Raw genomic sequence first — 17675 nt, 5'->3', positions numbered from 1 at the left:
ACAGAGGCTTGGTTTGGCTCGCTTCCCACAGATCCTGCTGTTCAAACAGACAAACCACTCTGCTGAACTCTGGTCAAATCTCAGTACTTTTTGGAGTCGACAGTAAGTTTGAAACACCACCTGTACAACTTCAAAATTTGGAACAACTTAAAATTGAATCACCTGTCAGTGTAGAAATGATGTGTTTTAATACATGCAGTATGTCAGTGCTTAAACTTGGGAAAACTTCAGTGTTATTTTAACATTTGAAATTTTAAAGGCTACATCTTTCCCATAGTTTTATTTTCATGCTTGATATTAATGCCCCATTTACTCTCATTTCAACAGTTATATATCCTACATACAGTAGACGACATGACAATATATAGAGACATTTAGTGATTTTCTAAGTGTATCACCTCATACATATGCTCAAAATAAACAGTTTTCATGTAACATTTCTAAACATGTAACGTGATGGTTTATCCTATATGTTGTACATATATTTCAGACATAAAAACCTGGGTCCTTCGAGGTAAAGAAATTAGTCATAGCAGGTTTGCTTATACTTAATAGCACTCAGTCTGGACACATCTATTTCAGTAATGGGTAGATTTATGCCTGGTGGCAAAGGGGAAGTGGGCACTTATTACCAAAATTAAGAACTGGATACACCAGCGTGACATCCAGCAGATTATGTGGCCTCTGAGGTCTATAAAGCTAGAAACAAAGGAGATAAATGTACTGTATCAGTGGATGAATGTATTAACATGCATTAAACGTTCTATATTATACATGATGTTTTATGGCCCTGCAGTGACTGAGTGTTTCGAGTATTTCAAACGGTGCAATAAAATGATGTCTGGAAAAGCTTTCATATTGAACATTTTGTTAAAACTAAGCTACGCTAACAACATGAATGAATATGACTGTGAATATGAATGAATTAATGAACAAAATGAATGAAATCAACCGCCACTCACTACACACGCACACCTTAAGATCTCTCAGGCTGAAAGTGGCTGGTAGCCATGACGTCCACGCACAACAAGTTCAACAACCGCGGGCAGAGTGGAGAGCCGACTGCGGCGTTAAGCAAAGCAGCTACAGGTGAAATCGAGTAATGGTGGAGCAGGCCGTGAGCTATGCAGTGTTAGTAAGAGTTGTGGCTGCTCAGTAAAAGCTGGTCGCCACCAACCTGCTCTGACAGCACTTGATTAATGTTTGGGAAAGATCATGCTCTATTTTCTTTAAGGAAAAAGCCAGCAGCAATCACAATCTTTCCTTAACCTGAACCAAAGTACTTTATAAAGCTATCCTAAATATAACCACAGAGAGGAGTCTGGATGCTTGGCCCACCTCCCTGCAGCTGCAGCGTGGTCTCTGAACTAAATACAAATTAGTCTTATAGATACGTCATTTTGTAGGGGGCAGGGTTGCAGTACTGTACCAGGGCCCAGAAACTGGAGCATCATGTTATATTATTAGTTACACATGTACTTTCATGCTTTTGAAATGTCTAATTGGACTGTCTTTCTGTTGGGAAATGTAATACCTTCAGAGCTTTAGGAGCATTACGGGCTGATTATAACGTCTTACAGAGACGCAATCGAGACATAGAGGACACACAAGACAAGTTAAACAAGATGCACATAAGAATTCTGCATCACTGTCTCACAGATGTTAGAACATGAAAATGTAATTACACCCCAACATTTGTTCTAATTTTTTTAGATATCGTCATTAAAAATACAAGCTAATAATGAGCAACGGCCGTGTTTGTAATGAGTCCCATGGACAAACTGTGCATTTTCTCATATTATTTGACTTGTCAGGTAGTGGTGCCACTGTTGTCTCAACAGTTGGGTTACAGGTGTGATTTGTATATTTCTACTGTATATAAATGTATTTGTTTTACTTATCTATTGTCTTTTATACACTTTAGATACAGTTTATGCTGCTGCAGTGAAGTTCACCTCAGGAATCACTACATTTTTTCTTCATCTTTTCTTTAAAGAGGGCTTTGAAGACATTTTATATTAGGTAACATAAATTCTAGTATGCCATAGAGTTCTCAGTACAGCCCCGGAAATTAAGGAAATGGCTGTAACCTTGGGGGAGTAAAATTATTTTAATAAATACAGGCCTTCAGCAGATTCAGGCTTATTTTTGTTCCTATAGAGGAATCATTAGACCTCATAAGACCAAAGGGAGGCTGTTTTCATCAAGACCAAACCACACTGACTGCGTGCACTGGTATGATGTGTGTACTCCCTGTTCTTTATATTCTGCACAGTGCCTTCTCTCGGGCCCTGAGTGGAATTGATGAGGAGAAAAGTTAGCACAACCTCAGCATAAAGACTCCCACATCGTCTCTGCTCTCGGGTGGATTCAGATGAATACACCACAGTTAAAGACAAATTATGCATCAGTAATGATAATTCAGATATACTGAAGTTAATCAGTTAGTTAGTTACTAATCTGCAGCACTTAGTTTGCCCAAAGCTCATTCAGTTAAGTGATTAATTATTTGGAACTGCAGCTTTCTGCTGTTTTCCCTGCTGCTTTCCCTATGATTCGCTATTTGTATTCATCCACCCACCCTGTATTCATTAACCTGATGCATGGCTGGGAAATACAGCAAACAGGTACTGATGTAAACACAGCAAAATTTCAATCACTTGAAGCCCTCAAGATGCAGACTGCCACCACAAACAAATGTCTACTTTTTTTTAAGGCTGCAAAATGCCTGTTAATACAGGACAAAGGATTGGGATTCCTGCCTGAGATGAAAGGTGACGAAGTTTACTGGCATCCTGATCTACACCTTCAGGCTCTAGAGGAGTGAAACTGGAGGTTCAGGTACAGTAAACATATCAGAAAGTGCTTTATCATGGTCATATTTTCAGATTTAAAAACATCAATATAGAGCCCTGATTCCAAAGACGCTGTGCAAACCATAAATAAAACACACCGTGATAATTTGCAAATCCTTTCTGACATATACTCCATTTAAAACAGCACAAAGACAGTATAATTAATGCTTTTCCTCATTAGCTTCATTGATTTTTGTAAATATCTACCTATCCTGAATTTGAGCAGCAACACGTTTCAAACACGTTTGGAAAGGAGCAACAAAGACTGGGAAAGTCGTGGACACCTGTTTGGAACATTCCACAGGTAAACAGGTTGATTGGTAACAGGTGATAGTATCATGATTGGGTATGAAAGAAGCATCCTGGAAAGGCTCAGTCGTTCACAAGCGAGGATGGAGCGAGGTTCAACACTTTGTGATTGACATGATTGCATGAAGGAGATTACTACATGGGCTCAGGAACACTTTGGAAAGCTGCATTCGGTTTTTGTTTATGTTTCACGCAGCGTCCCAACTCTTTTGGAGTCAGGGTTGAATCTATCGCCTGTGTCCTCTCTCTGTCTGTTATTTTCCCTCTTTGTCCCTCCCACTATTAGCTGTACTTGGTTGACACACACACACAAACACACACATGCACTTAAGCCTTTCCTATCCCCCGCACCTTCCGCTGTCCCTTGCACTGATGCTGCAGTGATGTTTTTAAATGAGCATCTATTAAAATGCCATTATAAGAAATGGGGAGTGATGTTGTCCCTGGCAGAAGCTTATTGGAGAGTAAATGTGAGCTCCCACACATGGAACACCTCATTAACCGAGTGGATATTTACAGCCCTGCAGCACGGAGGCACACGCAGGGATTGAGGCTTTGCTCATCTTAATACAGTCTCAGCTGATAACACTAACTCTTCTCCTGTTCGCACCTGCACTTTTAATGTGACTTACTCCATCACTAACGACCTTTAGTGATCCCTGCAAGGTGGGCGGCCTTTTGCTCAAAAAGAAGGGTTTCACAACATCAGGGAAGGACCGGTATCCATGTTGGTTTTCTTGTTAGTACGGTTGACCTTTAGGGCAGTAAGTCCAACAAAACTGCCATAAAAATGATAATAATGTCCCATGCCTCCCTCCACACATCTCATTAGAGAATGTAGAGAATGTACTTTCTTGTGCAAAAATAGCATCCAATGAATCTGGAAAACTGGCAGGAATAATGCTGCGGTGGAGCTAAAAAAAAAAAAAAAAGCAAACAGAAGTGACATCCGGGCAAAAATGCCACAAACCGATCCATCAGTTTGCTCACACTGACATAAACATGACAGTTCAGCGGCAGTAAAACTGTAATATGAGTAGCTGCACGCTTGAATCACGGCTCCCTCCACTGTCATTTTATTTGCAATGTTTTGATCAACTGCACGAGGACACGGGAGTGATATTAGAGCATACATAAAGCTGCAGCTGCTCGTTGTATCCACTTTGAAATATCTGGGCATTGAAAAAGCTGACAAACCGCCTCGAGTGGGTGATCACAACAAGAAGCTGTTGCGGGAGACTCATTTGATCTACTCCCTCAGCACCTTCCTGGTTTAAATGAGGACTTTTATATTAAGCCTTTCTTGTAGACATGTCCTATTATTATAGTCTATATATTTGTTGCTAGTGCGGCGGACAGATATAATCCTAGTCTTGGTGTATTTTTCTCTTTTTGCTGATTGCCCCCTAGGGCCTGTATGTATTAATGGGATGAAAAATGATAGGTTGGGGGTAGAAAGAGGGCTGAGTCTATGGGGCCCTCATCTGAGAAGAGCTTGCAAAGATACAGGAATGAATAGTCGTGGATTTGTGGAGGGGCCCATAGGGAACGCAAGTCCAGAATTTTGTGCTACGCCCCTGATATATAAAGAATATTTGTGATATTACACTTAGTCTTTTTACATCAGCAACTCAGCTATGAATATTTGACACATTATTTATGCTTTTAATGACTCTTGTTGCTCCATTACTTAAATTAAATGAGTTCTGTGACTACTCTAACTGACAGCGTTCAGCAGCCTTCAGAGTAACAAACTAGCTCACAGTGACACGATAAACATGGGGGGGTAAACGTTGTGTGACAGGGAAAGTAAAACATTTCTGTGATCCCCAAGTTGCCGAACAGACAGCATCATTTATCATATCGCTGGCTGACTTATTTTTAAAGATTCCCTGTCGGTCCAGTGCAGATTAGCAGTAATATGCAGCAGAACAGCAGCTCAGCACTTTACTTGGGGACTGAAGAAGAGAAAATAACAGATGACAGTTATGTGGTAATTTTTGCAAATAGATAGAAATGTATTGATTGGGAATCCATTTTTTTCTGTTAAACACTGCACAGAGGACAGTTTTCCTGATGCCCTGATGCTGGAATCAAAGAAAAATGTTGCCAACACAATGCAACACGTGGATCAAATAATCATTAAGCATGCTACATTTCACCAACTATTATGATCTGAGGGGACACATTTAACAATGTTTTCCAAGTTTACCCTTTGTAGTCCCTCGGCTGAACACAACGCTGTTCATTAAAGCGTCTGTCACTCCAGTTAACTGCATGTTTTGTAACCCAGACTGAAGAGCAGGAAGCTCGGCATGGCAGAGAACACTGGCTGTCGCACGAGGATCACGTATTAAACCCTCTGCAGTGTCGCCGTTCTCCAGGCATTTCAGCTCCTTCCTTTGGGCTGAATCCATCACCTTTTCGAGAGAAGGATGGCAGCGCTACCAGCCCCTTAACCATTCTTAACCATTCTCTCAAATGTTAGTGTGAAGTCTCTCCGTGTTCCCCGTCTCCTCACCTCGGGTTCTTTCCGAGCACCTGGCGATAACGTTATTGAATATAAAGCACCTGAGACCGACTCATCACCCTGCCAAAATCGATTTCAAGTCAGAGGCTGTGAAAAAGCAACGTAAAAGTCTCCGAAAAGAAAATGTGAAACATCACCGTGTCCCAAAAGCACCTCAAAAAACGGGGCTTCCTCCTGAACATCTGAATAGGATTCTGTCATGAAGCTATTGGACGTAAACATCTGTTACTGAACTGACAAAAAGTTAGTCATTAGATGAGTTTTCTGTGCTGCGGGGGTGAAAGTCTAATCATCACTTACCTCCTGCATGTTCACATAAGAACTTGATCTCTAAATTTTCAGTTTTTTGAGTGTGAAAATTAGCAAAGTTGTGTCTTCATGGTCAATCACGCTGATACTGTGTAAACAACAGCCAAATGTTGTTTTGGCCTAAACCTCCAAAACAGTGCTAGAAGGCATATTAACAGTCTGGATGTTTACCTGCCTGTCAGACACTGGCCTGTTGAGACAGCAATTAAAATGAAGCCTGCTATTGACTCTTTTGCTTTGATTTCTGCCTCCATCTCCCTTCTTGGCCTTTCACTGTAACATCACACACATAGACAGACATTCTCCACAAAATGAAAAGTTTTTTTTTTTTTTTAATATTGCTGTGAATGCGTGTGAGCTGAATGCATGCTGTTATTTTGTCATTCTGAAGTGTGTTTCAGCTCCCAAAAAGAGGACCATAACGCTGACGATCGCCCCAGTCTCCTGCTGCCTTTTGTGATTTAAAAATGCTTGGTGTCGCATTGACAGTCTCCTCTGTCAACCTCTCTCCTCTCTGTTTATTCGCACTAATTTCAACTCAGGGCTTCTCTTCCAAAACGACTGTCCGGGCTCTCATCGCACCGGCTCCACAGTTTTGTTACTGATCTTAATAAGCTGCCTGCACCGCCCCATGTAAATCGCTCATGATTGCATCTCACAGCGTTGTGTCATGCTTTCATTCCACACGCACAAAAAATTGCTTTCCTGCAATTTTTCAACCTTGTGTCAGAGGGACGGGAAAGGGACACATTCTGAGTGCAGTTCTTTTGTCTGTCCGGGCTCACCGTGAACAGATGTCATCACGTTTTCATGGAAATCCAAATATCACGCTGAGGGGATTTTCATGTAAATGCAGCACGGCCATTGAAAGGTCCCGAATGACAGATAGCTGCCCAAACAAACCCAGAGGAGGGTCGCACATAGTGAAACGCAGAGATGTGACCTATCGGGACTGGTTTGCATGCCAAGGCGGCAGAAAGCTATGAAAAGTGTTGTTTACTATGAAGATGTGGCAAAAAAGCAAAAAAAAAAAAAGTTTATTTATACAAAAAGGGATATTTTCTGTAAAGATGATGGGGTGATGCTTTTTTGTGCTTGACTTACAAGGTTAATGTTCAATATGAGAGAGTAATCTTATTAACAGCAGACCAATGAGATCATTAAAAAAAGTTTTTAGTGCAAAAAAAAAAAAAATGAGTGACTCATAAATGGATTTATGTATTTTCAGCTGTTAAGCCTCACTCTCTCCTAGCTTGGCAGCGGATGTTGGATTTGAGCCTTTGCCCTCACCTTGACAGCCTGACTTCGTCTGGACACTAAACATGCTTGGCGATGATTTTAAGAGGCTGGGGGATAAAACCTCTGAGGCTGTCCCGACCCGAAAATCAAATTAAAAAAGCGACGCTGTATCAGCTATGAAATATTCAGCTTGTGTTGGACAGCTTACACCCACAAAAAAAAAAAAGAGCCAAGGATAATCCAATCAATCAAACAGAATCATTTTTAATAGCTTAATCATTTGCTGCATATCCACATAGACTTAACATATTAGACCATATTAGAGTTGCTCTGCTTTCCAGCGTGAGGCAGAAGACTGAGCCTCGTGCAGCAGCTCGATGCTCCTCTGGTATTCAAGGGCGAAGCTCAGATAGCTGACACTGACGGGGCAAAGCTGGAGCAGATGAACCTCATCGACTCCAGGAACCATCGTCGTGACATGACTGACACCAGAACAGCAGATACGGAGGTGCACATCAGCGCCCCTGAAACCTGTCTAAGATTGATGATCATGCAGTGGCCTACAGTGATTCAAGAGAGGAGAAGGCATTTTGCTTTTTGCCAGCAAGTCAAAAGGTGGCAAAAAAAAGAAGCTCTCAACAAAGCTGCCTTAAAGACACCAGTTGTAATATCTGAACACTAGATGGCAGTTTGACACAGAGAAGTGATGTTTTGTGGAAGCCTCGCAGCCAAAGCTGAAATTCATTTAGTCGAAATCGCTGTAATTGCTGTTGTTTGGCAATTCTGATTGAAGCCGCGTTTTTCCTCCCTCCAGATTCTTATCGGGTTTCGTCCTATAAGCCTCATTTGGTTTGCAGATCTCTGTCTGGAGTATTAAACTCACTTCAGTCTGCGTGTGTGCGCCTGCGTTTGTGCGTGTGCGGAGAGGAATTTGGGCCACAAGACAGATGTGCGGTTTAATTTCAAAGGTTGGGATCGGGTTTTAGGCTTCATATGAAAAGAAATCAGTCGGAAACGCTTTCCCACAGCCCTCTCCTATGCCTTTACTGCTTTTCTTATAGGGGAGAAAATATTTGAAAGCTAACTTTGCATGTCCGCAGCCCTCCCAGTCATCATGTCACGGGGTCCTGGAGTCCTCCTGTGCATCACTGCAGCAAGGTGAGAAGTGAAACTGCTAGAGGTCACAGGATGTTACTCTTCATGTGCATCATGAGCCCGACTGACAGCGCTCACGCAGCTGCCACACCTGGCATTCACTAGCTGCTGATTACAACAACTGCAACTATTTTGGACTAACTTGGTATTTATCTGATGGTCCGTTTCATTCTCATAGACCACAGCAGTTAGGAGGGATTAACCCAGTGCGGAGCCCAAGGTAAAGAAAAAGTACCTCTGAGCAGCTATTGGCTCGCTCATCTCCTGCTCTCTGTGCATAGTGTATATGTCCTGTTGCCTCTTAGTTTTCATTAAATCCAGTTCACACAGCAGACTAAAAGTGGCAGCTTCATTATGTTTGTATTAGTTCCCCAAAAACAAAGCAGCACTCCAAGGCTGGAGTTTTACCTGGTCTTTCTCTGGCAGTTTATCAGCCAGAATTGATTCAGGAAAATTAAGATTTTTAAAGATAGATTTGCACCCACAAGGCTAACAGACTAGGTGAAATTGACTAAAAGGGAGGGTGACGTCCGTTGATATTGTGCTCTAGTGGAGCGAAATCCCGAACAAAATAACATTTAGTTAAATAACCACAACCCAAATGACACAGTGAACCTGGAGGCCCTGATCGGTAATCCAGCCTTGGCAGAGACACTATTAGGACACAGCGGTTCACAAACACATTTGGTACAAAGAAACCTGTGATTTGTTTTTAACCTGCAGACATAATGAGAGTCTGTCACAGTAATCACATGATTTTTGGCTCTAACCAGCGCTGAGCGCAGCACATAGTCATTCCCCGGCCCGCTCTAAAGCAAAGGCACAATTATCCCTTCAGAATAATGGTAACAAGCTAAAGTACGAGGTCTTTGGGCTGAGCTGGAACCTGAGAATTAAAAACACTTTGAGAACAGCATAACTTTTAATATACCCTCATTGTAAACTCAGAGAGGTTTGATAATGGGAACTGTAATGGCACATCAGGGAGGGAACCCTGGAGGGACAGTGGCGACTGAAGAACATAACAAAGAACTGATTTGCCTCTCCCTATCAGTGCTTGTGTGGATCTATTTCATTAAAAGGGAAATTGCTAACAATTCAAAATATTATGAGTTTTAGGCCCTTGCAGAAATTAGAGTGCTTGCAGAGAATTTGTCCTTGTTCCAGTCAACAAGTCCATATATGAGTTTTCATTTGTGGCTATTCAAAATCAACATGGACGTAAATGAAAAGTAAAACGGTTTGTTTGCAAAAATATCACAATGCAGATAATGCACGCTTTAAACTTCCAACAGAGAATATTAATGTCTGCAGCTCTCTTTCTCATCACTTTAAACAGGCTCCAGCGTCTGACGCACACTGCTTTTAGGGTAAAAATGAAAAAAAAAAAAAAATTGGGACTGTCCTGCTCACTTTCAGTGGACGTCCAGGGGATCAGCTGGCAGTCCAAAAGGAATCCGAGGAACTCTAATTATGAATATAAATTCACAGATAAACCGATACGTTACGGCTCAGAGAGTCTTCATCGGGGTATGACTGTACAGACACAGACTGTTTTTCCTTTCCTTTCTGTTCCCTATCTATTTAATTGGCTCACCATCTTGTGCATTTAGTGTCAGTGTCCTTTTCATCGTTGTCCAGTGTTGTTTTGTTAGCTGATTCTTCTTGTTCTTGGCATTTAGATTCAATTTTTTTGAAAAATTGATGCCGTGTAGGACTTGAAATTCTTGTCAACGCCTTTGATCCTTAACTCTGCTCCGGCACCTTTTTTTTTTTTTTTTTTTTGTAAGGTAGCATCTTCTTTTTCGCAAAGAAAAACACATTCTGAAGCCTATAAGAGAATCTCAATTATATTTTAATGCTGGGAGATAATGTTGGATGCAGCAGGAGTAGCTCCTCGCCTGCTTACGTCTCTACCTGCCATGTACTCCTCTCCCCCTCAGGTCTCAGAGTGATCATAGCCTACTGATAATGTGCGTTTTATGCTGTCGTACATCATTTCTGCAACTATTATCACCTCTTTCTCTGATTGTCTCTTATTTTCATCTCTGGTTTCTCATCTTGCATTCATTTCGCTCTCAGCTGTTTCCTGCTGCCACGCTCAGTGTACACATCCAGACGAGCACGTCTTCATTTCCCTTTCATTTTGCCACTTTTTCCTTTGTATAGACAAAAAGATAGGCCGTCAGGGAAAGACAAAAGGAAAATAAAATGTAGAGGAAAGGCACACGATACGTGGGCTTAAAACAGATCACTTGCAGGTATGGAGAATTGATGTAGAGGATAAAGAGGGCAATGTTTCTGTATTAAGACCTGTGGGTGGCAGTGTTGATGCTTACAAATCTGCGAGGAGCTGTACTGTGGTGAACCTTTACCACTCTGCTGTCCCCTCTGATAAATGATAAGGACAACAGTGCAGCCCAAGGCCGAATGGGGGCTTTAAGCCGAATTTGATATGGAGGTTTGGAAACCTTTTTATTTCATGGTGGTGATTCCGCAATTCACTCGGACGATTTGTCACTGTAATATACAGTGAAATAAACTGAGTAGTGTAATGATCTGCTGTAGGAGAATAAAATATCTATTTTAATTCAGAATTGCTGATAAAATCTGAATTGAAAGATTTTATTTCGATGCAATTGAATCTACATTAGTGCATTTCACCTGCAGTCACAGTCATCACTACCGTGTCTGTAGATATTCCAAACAACGTCAAAACACTCGCACTAAATTGGGTAGTTCATTCCAGTCACTTCCCATGCACACACACTACACAATCTTACAACATCCAGTCCTCCATTTTCCACACTGTGTGGTGAACTGACCATCTGGACTGACGGGAGTTTTCTCGGTGGGCCAGTCACCTCGCGGGTCTGCAGAGAGTCTAGCAACACTGATAAGACCAGATTAACTAAAAAAAAAAAAAAGTTCTGCGCTGTTCAATCCTGTTGTGGACTGTCTGGTCGGCTCCAGAAGAGCTCTAAAAACATTACATCTCATGAGTCTGCCTTTCTCTCTCTGCCAGCCTCACTTGAGTCAGCCGAGCAAATTAACTTTATGCTGTAACTCTTTAGAAAAATACCTGAATCACAAGCTACAACGCAGGAGGAACATACAAAAGAGTATGGACAGTAAAGAGTTTTTTAGCTTCCTTTGTCATTTTGCAGTTCCTGAATGTCTTTTAAGTGCAAAGGCAGGGACTTTTTTTTACAGTAAACACACTTATTGACTTAAATCTTTGCTCTTGACCCTCTCTGTTCTGTGTGTCCACAGTGCTGTCCTAGTTCAAAACTTTACTGTAGGAAGTGACCGTCCTTCCTTTTCCCCTCTTAATAAAGATTTTTTTGTCATTAAAGTGATTGAAGGGGGGGCTGGGGGATTTTGGTACAGTTGCCATTGTCATTCCTAGAAAGTTTACCAGTTAAGTGCATCATGCAGGCTGACAAGGCACTTATTTATTTCTGCTAGTTGTAATAATTGTCTACTAGAAAAGAAGAAAAAGAAAAGAAAAAAGACAGTGAAGAAATCCTGTTTCTTTGGTGTGTGTGTATGTGAGGCTGGGGGTTGGGTTTTGTGTGTGGTCTCTCTGACAGTATTGGTGTGGCTTGCGGGTTGGAGGAGGAGCTGGCTGCACACACCTGTGCCTGATCTTCATCAGGAGCTTACTTAAGGCGGGCCTCCGGTGTTCTTGCCAGATTGTCACTGCTTTGTGGTAGATCGTTCGCTAGTGCCGCAGAGAATTGTCGCTTGCGATTTCTTGTACTTACCTTGTTCTCTATATTCAGGATCCAGCTCGTTACCCTCAAGCCACCCAGCACCTGTACCAGTCAGCTCGAACCTCCGCTGTGCCACACGGCCAACCTTCCTCGCTGCCTGCTTGCTTGCCTCCCCTGCCTTCCCTGCGTCTGGAGACACCACCTCAACCTACTCTCCCCCCTAACCTCTGCCTAAATAAACTTTCACCTAGCCACCTTTCCCACGTCTGACTGTCTGCATTTTGGGCCCTGCTCCCTAGCCTCGTCACAGTTAAGAAGCTGATAAGAAATTCTCTGGTGTAATGTTGACAGGATCACCGTCAATGATCTCCAGCTGCTGTATACTAAAAATCACTAGCAATTTATTGATCAACGGAAAATTTCCAATTTGAAAATGTTACACTTAATACCGTATTGTAGCCTATTCATAATGTGAGCTATGGCAGGGTCCTTAACTGCAGACATTGTAGAGGCTTGACTTCCAAAAAACAAACAAACAAACCAGTTAATTTAAGCCTAATTAGCCTATTTAATATTTTCACTTTCTTTGATATTCTTAACCCACAGTTCAACTACCAATGAATCATTCCTTATCTCAGCAGGAAATCAGCATCTACTCAAGAGAGTCGATAGAGCAGCTGGCCCACAACGATAAACCCAAGTGACGCCTCTTGTCGCTAAGAGAGAAGCTTAGTGATTCTTCATGAGTATCTCTTTCTGTAGACCAGGTGAACTAGGAATTACTTAGACTTTTTGGCTTGTTGCCAGGAGTTGGCCAGCTGATCAACCATCACTCTCAGGCCAGACTGACCTCTGGCCTGAGTAGGGGTCTGGATCGACATTTCCGCCTGTCCAGATGTGGGCCGAGGTCTTGATTTTGAGAAGCCAAGTGGATTGGCAGGCCTATTTTATGCTTTTGCATGATAACGGGCTTGACGGACAGGCCTTCTTTGTTGTGGTTGATGTTGGTCTTGGTTCCACTTGTTTCCTTGTTACGCCACCTTACTATTGGTCAGGATTTATAGCACTCATCCTTGAGTCTTTCTTCCACGCTCGATTAGACCCATTCAATTCATTTTCCATTCACAAGAATATCAAACATTTTACAGGGCTTGTAAGAACATTCCAAAAGAATATATGACAAACGCCTACGGAGCTCATCTTTGAAAAACACAGAGGACATCACAGGCTTTTCCTTTGACGACAGACAGGACTTATAATAAAAGTCATCAAAAGAAGCAACAGTTGAGGGCAGCATAAAACAAACTGCCATCACCGTCTCACTTAATAGCCTCGAGCTGTTTACAACTGAGGAGCAAAATATAATTAATAAAGCATGTTGTACTTATTCCAAGACTAAACTGGTAAGTAAACACAATTTGAATGCAAATTCCTTGGCTGGTGACCACCTACTAATCAACAGTAATTCCACCATCCTATTAACTTTGCTACACAGATGAAAAAAGGCTTTACTTTGGATTTGCTCTGATTTATTATGTAACTTCCGTGTGTGCAATATGTGTTGAACAGGTGCCTGAAGGCAGGGCTTAAACATGAGACAGGAAATCAGACTTCAAAGTGAGCCGCCTCAGTCTCTTGCTTTTCAATAGCATGTCTGGATCTAAGTGCTCAACTCAGACATTCAAATGAGCTGGCATGAAAGCGAGCCCATATGCACACAAGCTATTGTGCCTACTGTATTTATGGGGATCCGTGCACACACACACATTCCAACAAACAGCCACACACATCTTGTTTATTGTGTTTCCTGTGGTGCGCCATTAGTGACCAAAGCAAGAGCTGATTTACAATAGCAAACGGATGCTAATACAGTAGTCAAGCCAATTAGCTGACTGTCTTGATTGCGTTCTTCTAATGAACATTCAAAATGATGTTGTCAAACTCTGTCTGGCCGAGCTGTTTATGTAACTATTATGTTAGCTTTAATGAGCTATGAAGAGACTCTGTGCTTTGGTCTTTATTTCACTAGAGAGTCTCTCAGGCTGAATGGCATGAAATTCATTTATTATGAATCCAAAGTCTGCAGAGGACTGTCTGGAAGAGAGCCTCAAAATGCGGGCGTGCAAGCCACATACATATACACAGAGCATCTCCGTGTGGCAGGAAACGTCAAAATAAATCACGCTGGGGATTCATTTTCAGCTAGTCATTGGGGTTATGTTGCTAATGCAATGTTATGCAATTGTAAGCGTTTAGCACGTTTAATTGATCCGCAGATAGGCACCGTTCCACCTGTTGCACCCAGGGAGTCTTTCAGACTTAATGACATGAAACATTATTATTACAGGAGGGGTGTGTTCAGACAGCTGCATCAGAGAGCCAACAAAGGGATCATCAAGGCTAACCCGGGCTTGACGTGGCTCTTCACTGATGATTCAGATGTATGTGCTCGTATTTGTATATACTGCTGCCTTCAAGAGCTCCTCGTTTGAAGCATTACCGGCTCTTAGCCGCTAATTGCACCGTTGTGTTTCTCAGCTACTCGCTGACTTTGTTAGCTTTATGGTGCTGGGCAGGTATGGTACAGTGGAGTTTAAGAGCTTTCTTTTAATTCACCCTGAAGTCTCCCCTTAACTTTGTCAGGAAGATGGGGACTTAGGGGGATCTATGGGTTGAACCCAGATGCAGACACTCAGGGCGCAGATATAATTTTAACACATTTCTTTAACTCAAGGACAAAAACCAAGGAAAACCAAAACTCTTGCTACTAGGGAAAACACACACTAGGGTAAAGAGTTACACAGAGAACGAAGACAGCACAGGGAAACTTTGAATAAACAAAACTCAGAACAAACACTGACAAAGAACGTGAGGTGGCTAGACAAGGAGATACTAGAACACACTAGGGCTGGAGCATGACTAAAGACACATAAGGGAAACAGGATTCACACAACACGACGCAACACTGGGAATAACACCACATGAACACAAGACACAACGGAGATAAGGACAAGACTATGAATAACTATCAAAGAATAAAATACAGAACAGAAAATCACTCCCGAAGGAGAACACAAAGGGCTGTGAAAAACGGAACTAACCAAATAAAAGAACTAGATATGAAAAAAAGACTAACAACTTGAAATACACTTCTAGCTAACAGAGGAAGAATCTAAATAAGAAAAGTAATTAAACAGAAAATCGCTCTTAACGAGGAGAACAAATCGGCTAAACTATAAGCTATGAAAGGAGAACAGAAACTAGGAAATTAAAGTTACACAACAAATAACACGCACGACAGAACTATGGCCTGGGAAACTCAACAACAGCCAGGGAATAGCAGACAACACTAAGGACGGGGACACTACATAAAACAAGACATGAACATGAACGAAGACAAGAACAAGACGATAAACTAACTAGAACTGTGGCAACTAAAAGACAAAGACGAACCAAGGAACCACTCAGACCTGAACAGAAACACGAACATGAACAAAGGTAACGCAACAAGAAACACTTACATGAAACACGACAAACACTCACTATGGGGACTAATGCTAGATCTATGACTATGACTATGACACAGACTATGACTATGACTATGCTGTGGAACGCAGACAGCAAAGTAACACAGACAATGACCTGACAAAGACTGGGGGAAAGACTCGGGGTGGATCCCATTTCTCAAAATTGCATCCTCGTTTCCCTCACTTGCGTCTTTTCCTTGCGTCTTAGTCCCTCCCACCAGGGATGCATGAGAGGACGCAAGGAAACCACGCAAGGAGAGAAGAAACGAGGAAATATGTTTTATGAGAATTGAGACGTCCTTTCCTCTGAAGCGTCACGTGAAGCGACGTCTGTTTCTGATGACGCGACACAGCTGGATCTGCTGCGTTAACCGTTATATTCACACCCCCACCTCCCCCCGCCCTCGATATATTTACATTTTATACTTATAATTACATTGTTAAAAAGTCTCCAGCACTAGCAAATAAATATGAAACACTTTTATTAACACACATGAGAATTAATGAGTTCATTCTTGGCTGGACGCGTCTTCCAGGTGAACAGGTGGTAATTTTCTGACCTGAACTTTATCAGCCTCGCTGTGTCTTCTGTCTCTGTTCAATGAGACACATTTTAGACCTGTCAGTGAAGAGAAACCTACGAGCCATGAAACACATTATTTCACTCAGATAACACGCAGAACAAGTGACGAGAGGCCGATGTGTTAGTGTTAGAACAGGTTGCAGATAAAAGACTGCTGAGTGGAGACAAAACTGGAGACAGATGTTTTAATGTCTGACGCTGGACGCAGAAATCAGCTGCTGCGGGACTTTTATCCATCAGTAGAAATAACAGCGGTAAACCAAACTCTGTCTCCAGCTACGTCCCTCTCAGGTCTGGGATGTCCCGTCACTTCTCCACATTTGATGATTTCTCTGAATATCTGTAAAGAAATAAGTTTTCCTGCCTGCCGGCTTGCGCACATTGAGAGGCGGTTGCTACGCAACGTACGTGTTTACGTTCAGAGCCGCTGCGCAGTGAGAGCGGTGACAGACGAGAGTAGGCTCATTTCAAATCAATAAATATGGTTTAATCACTATTTTGTGTCACTTTATATTGAATGCTTTAGTAGTGAGCAGAGTTCTAAGCGGGATAATCCCTGCTCACTATACATCATCTCTTACGTGATTGAAACATGACGGATCCTCATGTTCTTGTATTATCGCTCTATGGAGAACGTAGAGATGTTAGGCTCATCTGAATTACAGCCATTCACTGCAGGATATTTACACTAGCGCACTTTCTCCTCCACCTCGTTCAAACCTGACAGCTGTGGGGGCGGAGTCTTCATACCGTTCAGTTGACAGACTTCCGGGTAGGATGCACTGATGTATTCTCGCTCATAGCTCCTCCGAGGGCCCTCACCGCTCCTCGATCCTCGCTCCTCAGAGCAATTTTCGCTTTGGGACGGCCGGCAATATGGCGGACCAGAAGTACTTCCGGTTCGAGCGAGGATCGAGGAGCGAGGAAACGACAATTTTGAGAAATGAGATCCACCCACGGACTTAAATACACAAGGCAGGAACACTAATGACACACAGGTGAAACACATCAGACAATCACATGGGAGGGAAAACACAGGAAGTAAAGCAACACAAAGACACATAACATGAACCTTTAAAATAAAACAGGAAGTAACAAAAGCCAGGCAAAGACAAGACACAATGGGAAACTAAAAACAAAAACTGACGTGCATGGCACGGGTCATGACAAACTTATTTGTAAGATCTTCTTACTGTTGCTGGCTTGACTCTATTTTACAAGTATTATTGCATTAAAGTATGTATTATTGCAAACAGAATATAATGACAAAATGATTTGCTTCTCTATAACCCTCTACAACTATTGCTGTATCCAGTGTATTTAAATACCATTATAGTACATCCACTTAGTTTTGTTCTCTTAATGTGTCAGTGTGGCGTGGGAGGCTGAAACCTTAAAGAGGTTTATCATGCAGTCCATTTTTTGCATCACTCTTCCTGTCGTCATGTTGAT

The sequence above is a fragment of the Chelmon rostratus genome, chromosome 19 (genome assembly GCF_017976325.1).
Source record: "Chelmon rostratus isolate fCheRos1 chromosome 19, fCheRos1.pri, whole genome shotgun sequence".
NCBI lineage: Eukaryota > Metazoa > Chordata > Actinopteri > Chaetodontiformes > Chaetodontidae > Chelmon > Chelmon rostratus.
The sequence above is the reverse complement of the archived record's forward strand: the minus strand, read 5'-3'. Positions refer to the sequence as shown.